Source organism: Pinus tabuliformis, chromosome 8, assembly GCF_031772625.1.
Source record: "Pinus tabuliformis cultivar Carrire ecotype Pingquan chromosome 8, CPIR1, whole genome shotgun sequence".
Taxonomy (NCBI): domain Eukaryota; kingdom Viridiplantae; phylum Streptophyta; class Pinopsida; order Pinales; family Pinaceae; genus Pinus; species Pinus tabuliformis.
Genome location: NC_142294.1, coordinates 1,733,622,982 through 1,733,628,959, shown reverse-complemented (window position 1 = coordinate 1,733,628,959; position 5,978 = coordinate 1,733,622,982). Strand labels below are relative to the sequence as shown.

Sequence of the window (5,978 nt, the reverse complement as noted above, 5' to 3'; positions counted from 1 at the left end):
CACAAATTTTGCATTTTGCACTATCATTTAGTCAGATCTTATAAATATACTTATATATTTTCATGTTTCAGCAACATTCAGATGCATGTATCTGATTATTGACATAATAAAAATCATTGTTAACATTATACACTATTTGACAGTCAGACAGCTACGAAGTAGATCATAGCCCAAATTCACAACTTCAATAAGTGTTGAAAGGTCAAATCATTTAACCAGTAAAAAGATCTCGAATCCTCTGGGGGTAAATAAAGTGATGCCAGCTAACGCCAGCGAGCATTATTTCATAAATACAAATATTGTTTAACAACCATATATATACATAATACAAACTTTATAAACTATAGATCACTGTCCTACATCATGTTAAATGTGATCTTAATATCCATTTACCATCAGGATTGCAATGCATTTCAACCTTGTGCTCTTCAACCTTACTTCCCCTCTTAGTCTTCAAATGTAAATCCACCTTGGAAGAGGCATCAACTACCTGAAAGACAACAATAGCGGTACCGGCCGTTAAACCAAAGTAAAGGAGAAATCTGTGTAAACCCCAGAGAAAGCATAAACAGTAGGGCAGGGGACCAACCTCAGCCTTTGCTGAAAGGACCTCCTGCAGTTCATAAGTTGCTATAGAGTTGGACCTTTGTTGTATGTTCTTCACAGCATGTTGAGCTGCTTCTTGAACAACAGGGTCATGCACTGGGACTGTGCGCCAGCCTAACCCTTCGGCATGCTCTGGTTTACAGAAACCAGAACCCTATTGGCATCAGCCATAAGCCTAAACTCTTAAAAGCAAGGTGCACTCCTATACACTCTAAACTTGCACAGGACCAAATCGAAGGAGAACCCGAGCCATCATATGAATTTCAGGGAAACACATACTACCAGCATTTCCAATTGCTTCATGCAATGAAATCTGGAAGGGCTAGCCTAAGTTTTTGGCTACAAATCAATAATGAATTTGTATAGGGAATGCCTTATTTATCATTTCTCCGATAGCTTGAACAAAGCAGAACATCTCAGAACAGGATAACAGATATTGAGCTCAAATAAAGAATAACTGGAGACCTATAATTGCATTCAAATTTCTAGCAATAAATTGACTTAGCAGCACAAACAATGATGTTACAGAATGGCATAATACACCCCTCACACATTCATAAGCATTACGAAGATAATATTTCCTTTAACCTATATGATACAAGCAAATTAAGAGAATTGACCGATCCTAATGTGATCAAACTTATTCCAACCGATTCATTTTGATTTTTCTGCGAAAAACAAAAGACAGAAATCATGCACACGATCCAAGGGGCTTGCCACATGAGAAGATATGTCGGAGGGGCTTTCTCAAGTCCCATAACTTTGTTTCTGTTAGTGTAAAAGCAGAAATTTAGGGGCACTTGACAGGCCCAGCCGAGAAACTGAATCAGTTTTTTAGGGTGGGCAGTTTCAGTTGAGAGTTTCCAGGGACAGACGTGCTGCCCCATGCTCTATTATGCCAGTGAATTTAGGATCAGTTGGTATTTTTGGAGAAATTTTTGGTCTGGAAGATAGAGTAGGGACAGGGAAGAGATACTCTTTTGATTAACATCTTGTTTTTCACTTCCACAAAATAGGATTTGGTTCGGATTTGTTACTTTTTGTTTTCTGTTGTGGTGTGTGAATATATATTGGCAGGTAATGGAAGAAGAGTCAAAGGATTCCACTACACGTTTGACATCCAAAACCCAAATTGCCATATTCTAGAGGAACATCATTGTTCATTGTGGGAAAAAGAGTTTGCTGAGAAGAATTCATCTACAATAGGCTGGCGAGTAAGAAGCTGAAGAAAGGAAAGGCAGAAGAGAAATATTGTAGAAAAAACTACTTAGGGGTCTAGAAGCATGAGAAGAGAGGTTCAGACAGGATGAGTCAGACAATGAACAATAAAATCTAGGAACCCGAGAAGTTTCCATGACACGAATGAAATTATTTCTGTGAAAAATATGGTGTCAACCCTGAAATTCTCTATTCAATAGGAATTTAAATCCAGAATTGTAATATAGACTTTTTCAATTCACCTCTCTGAAAGGGATTAATAAGTAATAGTTATTCAATAGAAAGAAATAAGATGCCTCTTACTAAATTTGCATGAGATGTTCATTTCTTTCGATTCCCAAATTCGGGTTATTTTTCTCAATTCCCCTGTCTCTCTAAGATACTCATTTCTTTCAAATCCCCAGTTCAGGTTTTTCTTCCAATTCCCCTATCTGGGGAGGGGATTAATAAGTCAATAGTTATTGGATAGAGAAAAATGAAATGTGGCTTACCGGTACCGGTGGGTATGGTTGAGTAACGATAATAAACTAAAATGAAGAAATAAATGTTGTACAGTTGAGTGGGTAACGCGTAACGCCAAATTAATGATGAGCAACCAGTAACAGTTATTAGACCGGTAAAGTAATGATGATAAACTAATAAGTAACAAATAACAGTTATTAAATGAAGAGAAATGAGATGCTTCTTACTAAGTTTGGCAGGTTAGGGTGGGTGGGTAATAAAGCCAAGTAATGATTATAAACTAATAAGTAACATGTAACCGTTATTAAATAAAGAGAAATGAGATGCTCCTTACTAAGTTTGGGAAGTGGGTGGATGGATAATATTGAGTAATGATAATAAACTAGAATGAAATAAAGAAAATTTTGTTGTACAAATGGGTGAGATGGGTGGTTAATGTTAATGTGGGTAAATAAAATTTAAGTAGTAATGATAAACTAATAAGTAATAGTTATTAGAAAAAGACAAATGAGATACTCCTTGTTAAGTTTGGCATGTTATTAGGGTGGGTGACGTTGAGTAATGATAATAAACACAAAAATGAAATGAAGAAATAAATGTTGTACAAATAAATGTCGCACAAATGGATGGGTAAAGCCCAGTAATGATGATAAATTAAAATAAAATGAATAAATAAATAGTATTCCCAAAAAAATACTCCTCACAGCCGAGTTTAGGGGTGATGTATCACATCTAATGGTTGGTGGGTGGGTTAAATAAGATTCATTAGCTAAAAAATTGTGGAGATAGATGAAAATTTGTGTTATAAGGGTGGGTAACCTTGAGTAATGATAATAAACTAAAATGAAATGAAAAAATAAATGTTGTGCAAATAAATGTTGCACAAATGGGTGGGTAAAGCACATTAAAATAAAATGAATAAATAAATGGTATTCCCAAAAAAATACTCTTCACAGCTGAGTTTAGGGGTGCTGTATCATATGAGTTGCCCTACAACCTAGTTTAATTGTGGATAAAATAAAGTAAATGAATAAAAAAACTGAGGTGCCCTGCAACGTAGTTTAATTTAATTACGGATACTACTCCTAAAATAAAGTAAATGAATAAAAAAAAATTATTAATCATGGATACTATTGCTAAAATAAAGTAAATGGATAAAAAAACTTTATTAAATTTAATTTGGATGAGATGTGTAACAAAGCCAAGGTCTCTTTGGATGAGAGGTGTAATAAGTCGATGTCTATTTGAGTTTGGATAACTTTGAATAAAAATAATAAAGTGAAAGTGAATACGGATAATTTTGGATAGAGATAAGAATGTAAGGGTGGTAATAAAGTGGAAGTGAATACGGATAATTTTGGATAGAGATAAGAATGTAAGGGTGGATATATGGGCTAAGGATAATAAAGTAAAGGAATCAGGACAATAAAGTAAAGTAAATGAATAAAAAATTATTAAATTTAATTTGGATGAGATGTGTAACAAGCCCAACAAAAATTCACATAATCGAAACAAATAAGCACTCCCATTAATCGAAACAAATAAGCACTCCCATTGGTGGTGAAGTAGAATTAAAGGACAAAAATTTTAAAAAACAGTTGCCTTTCAGGTTCTTAGGGTTTTTAATTTATTAAAGACCTGCTCTAAGATGTACTAAAAATGAAATATATTTAAAAAATAAGAATATATTAAAAAATAAAATAAATGAAATATATTTAAAAAATAAGAATATATTAAAAAATAAAATAAAATAATCACATAATCGAAGCAAATAAGCAAGCCCATTGGTGTCCTAGAATTAAAGGACGAATACTTAAAAAACGTTGCCTTTCAGGTTCTTAAGGTTTTTAATATATTAAAGAGATGTACTGAAGAATTAAACACTAAGATATACTAAAGAATTAAACACTAAGGTTAAGATGTATTCAAGAATTAATAAATTTAATATTTTAAAATCTAAGTTGAGGTTGTGATTGAAATGGATTTATTGTGGTAAAAATAGAAAGATGGAGTGAAATTCAGATAGAAATTAAGATTAGTAGAATTAAATATTTTGATATAAAATTTGAAAAGAAAAACAAAAAAACTTTTTAATGAGATTCCTGGTAAAAAATTTGGAAAAAGGAAAACCCACAAAATTTTTAAAAAGATGCCTGATAACTTAAAAGTCGACCATATGCAGAGGATCGCATGTCCTAACACAAGATTTAACACCCAAAGAAAAAACCAGAACAGTAGAAATGGGTTTCTTAGAATTCGAAGTTGAACAGAATAACATGTCCTAACATAAATATCTGAAAAAAAAACGGAGAGAACCACAGAAGAGGGTTTCATATAAATCGAAAACAGGGAGATGGCAGCGGAAGAGCCAGAGATAACCTGGCCACCACTAGAGATAGCACGGCTACCCTCCATGTAGCATAGAATCTAACAACATTAAAGAATCCAACTCCGTCCTCACAGTGAGGAGAACGGAGAACTAGAAATACCCTTGATTAGGTTTTACAACCACCTAGCAGATTCGGGAGAGGTAGTGTTATTCTTTTCAAAGAAACGCCATAAAATCATTAAAACCAAGCAATCAATCCTAAAGGAAACTGTAACGGGGAAAAGCCCTACCCTTCTAATCCCATCAAATTTGAGTTTACAATTAGAGCATTAGAAATACCTTGCTTGACGCCAAGGTCAGCCCTGGAAATAGAGGGTTGCTCCACAGGCTTAAATTCCTGCAGACTCTTGAAATTCTCCCAGGGTTTGACCCACACCTTGGCTGTGTACAGCTTGGGCTTATCGCCGTCCTCGGCCTCTATGGTCAGATGATACATAGTCCCCGCTACAACTTGCTCCTTTGCCGCCACCACTCGACGAAACGTTACATCGCCATTCTGCAGACACAAACAGAGAGAGCAAATCAGATTTACAGATCGAATCTCCCAAAACCGAAATTAACAGATGAAATCTCGGAAAAAAAAAAAAAAAGAGCAAGTAACTGTGGAAATGATCATTCATATACCTGCTGCTTGTTGTGTTCATCAACGGCAAAGCGCCCAAGATCGAGCGTCTCTATTGAGTTCTGAAAATCTTTCACATCGCGTAAACCTCCGAGAGTTCCCATGGCCGCTACACCCCGGCTCCTACTGATACCAATTGCAATCAAACACAACGCAAATACACCGAAAACGTTTGTCTGCCTTCTGCTCTGCATCCTTCCGCCCTCTGCTTCTTCCTCGTATTTATGGATTCAATCTGTTGTATGCCGCAGGGAAATCGTCTCATAATAAGGAAGGGTTGCGTGGAAAGTGGTGGGTCACCACGTCAGCAGGGGCTGCCCTGCTTGCGTGCAAATTAAGCAACGAATCAACGCTGCGGCGGTGGGTTAAGTTTCCAACATCTAACGGCCCTCCTGCGTTCGACATTATCCACAGGAAACGAAGCGCGCCGATTGAAGTTTGACCAGCGTCCACAGTATTGAACCGATGGGCACTGATAGGTAGTGCAGCGGTTTAATTTTGTTTCAGGCGATCAAACACTACTTTGCGGCGGATAATTAAATGCCAGGGAGTCGTATGTAGAAAATTAAATTTTAAAAAAATAATTAGTGAATGTATAATTATTGATTATATTTTTAAATGTTAATAGTAATGGGGGTTATTTCAGGTACTTAAGCGGAATATCTATCCTTCCTTAGTATT

General features: G+C 35.6%; 1 pseudogene across 1 annotated transcript; it reads right to left on the bottom strand.

Moving 5' to 3' along the window:
- Positions 1 to 239: 239 nt before the first annotated feature.
- Positions 240 to 5,544, bottom strand: LOC149243015 (cysteine proteinase inhibitor 3-like; annotated as a pseudogene). Its single transcript, XR_016246682.1, has 4 exons — positions 5,300 to 5,544; positions 4,955 to 5,171; positions 590 to 738; positions 240 to 490 (listed from the first exon to the last, which is right to left on the bottom strand). The product of XR_016246682.1 is annotated as a cysteine proteinase inhibitor 3-like (transcript).
- Between the last annotated feature and the right edge of the window lie 434 nt (positions 5,545 to 5,978).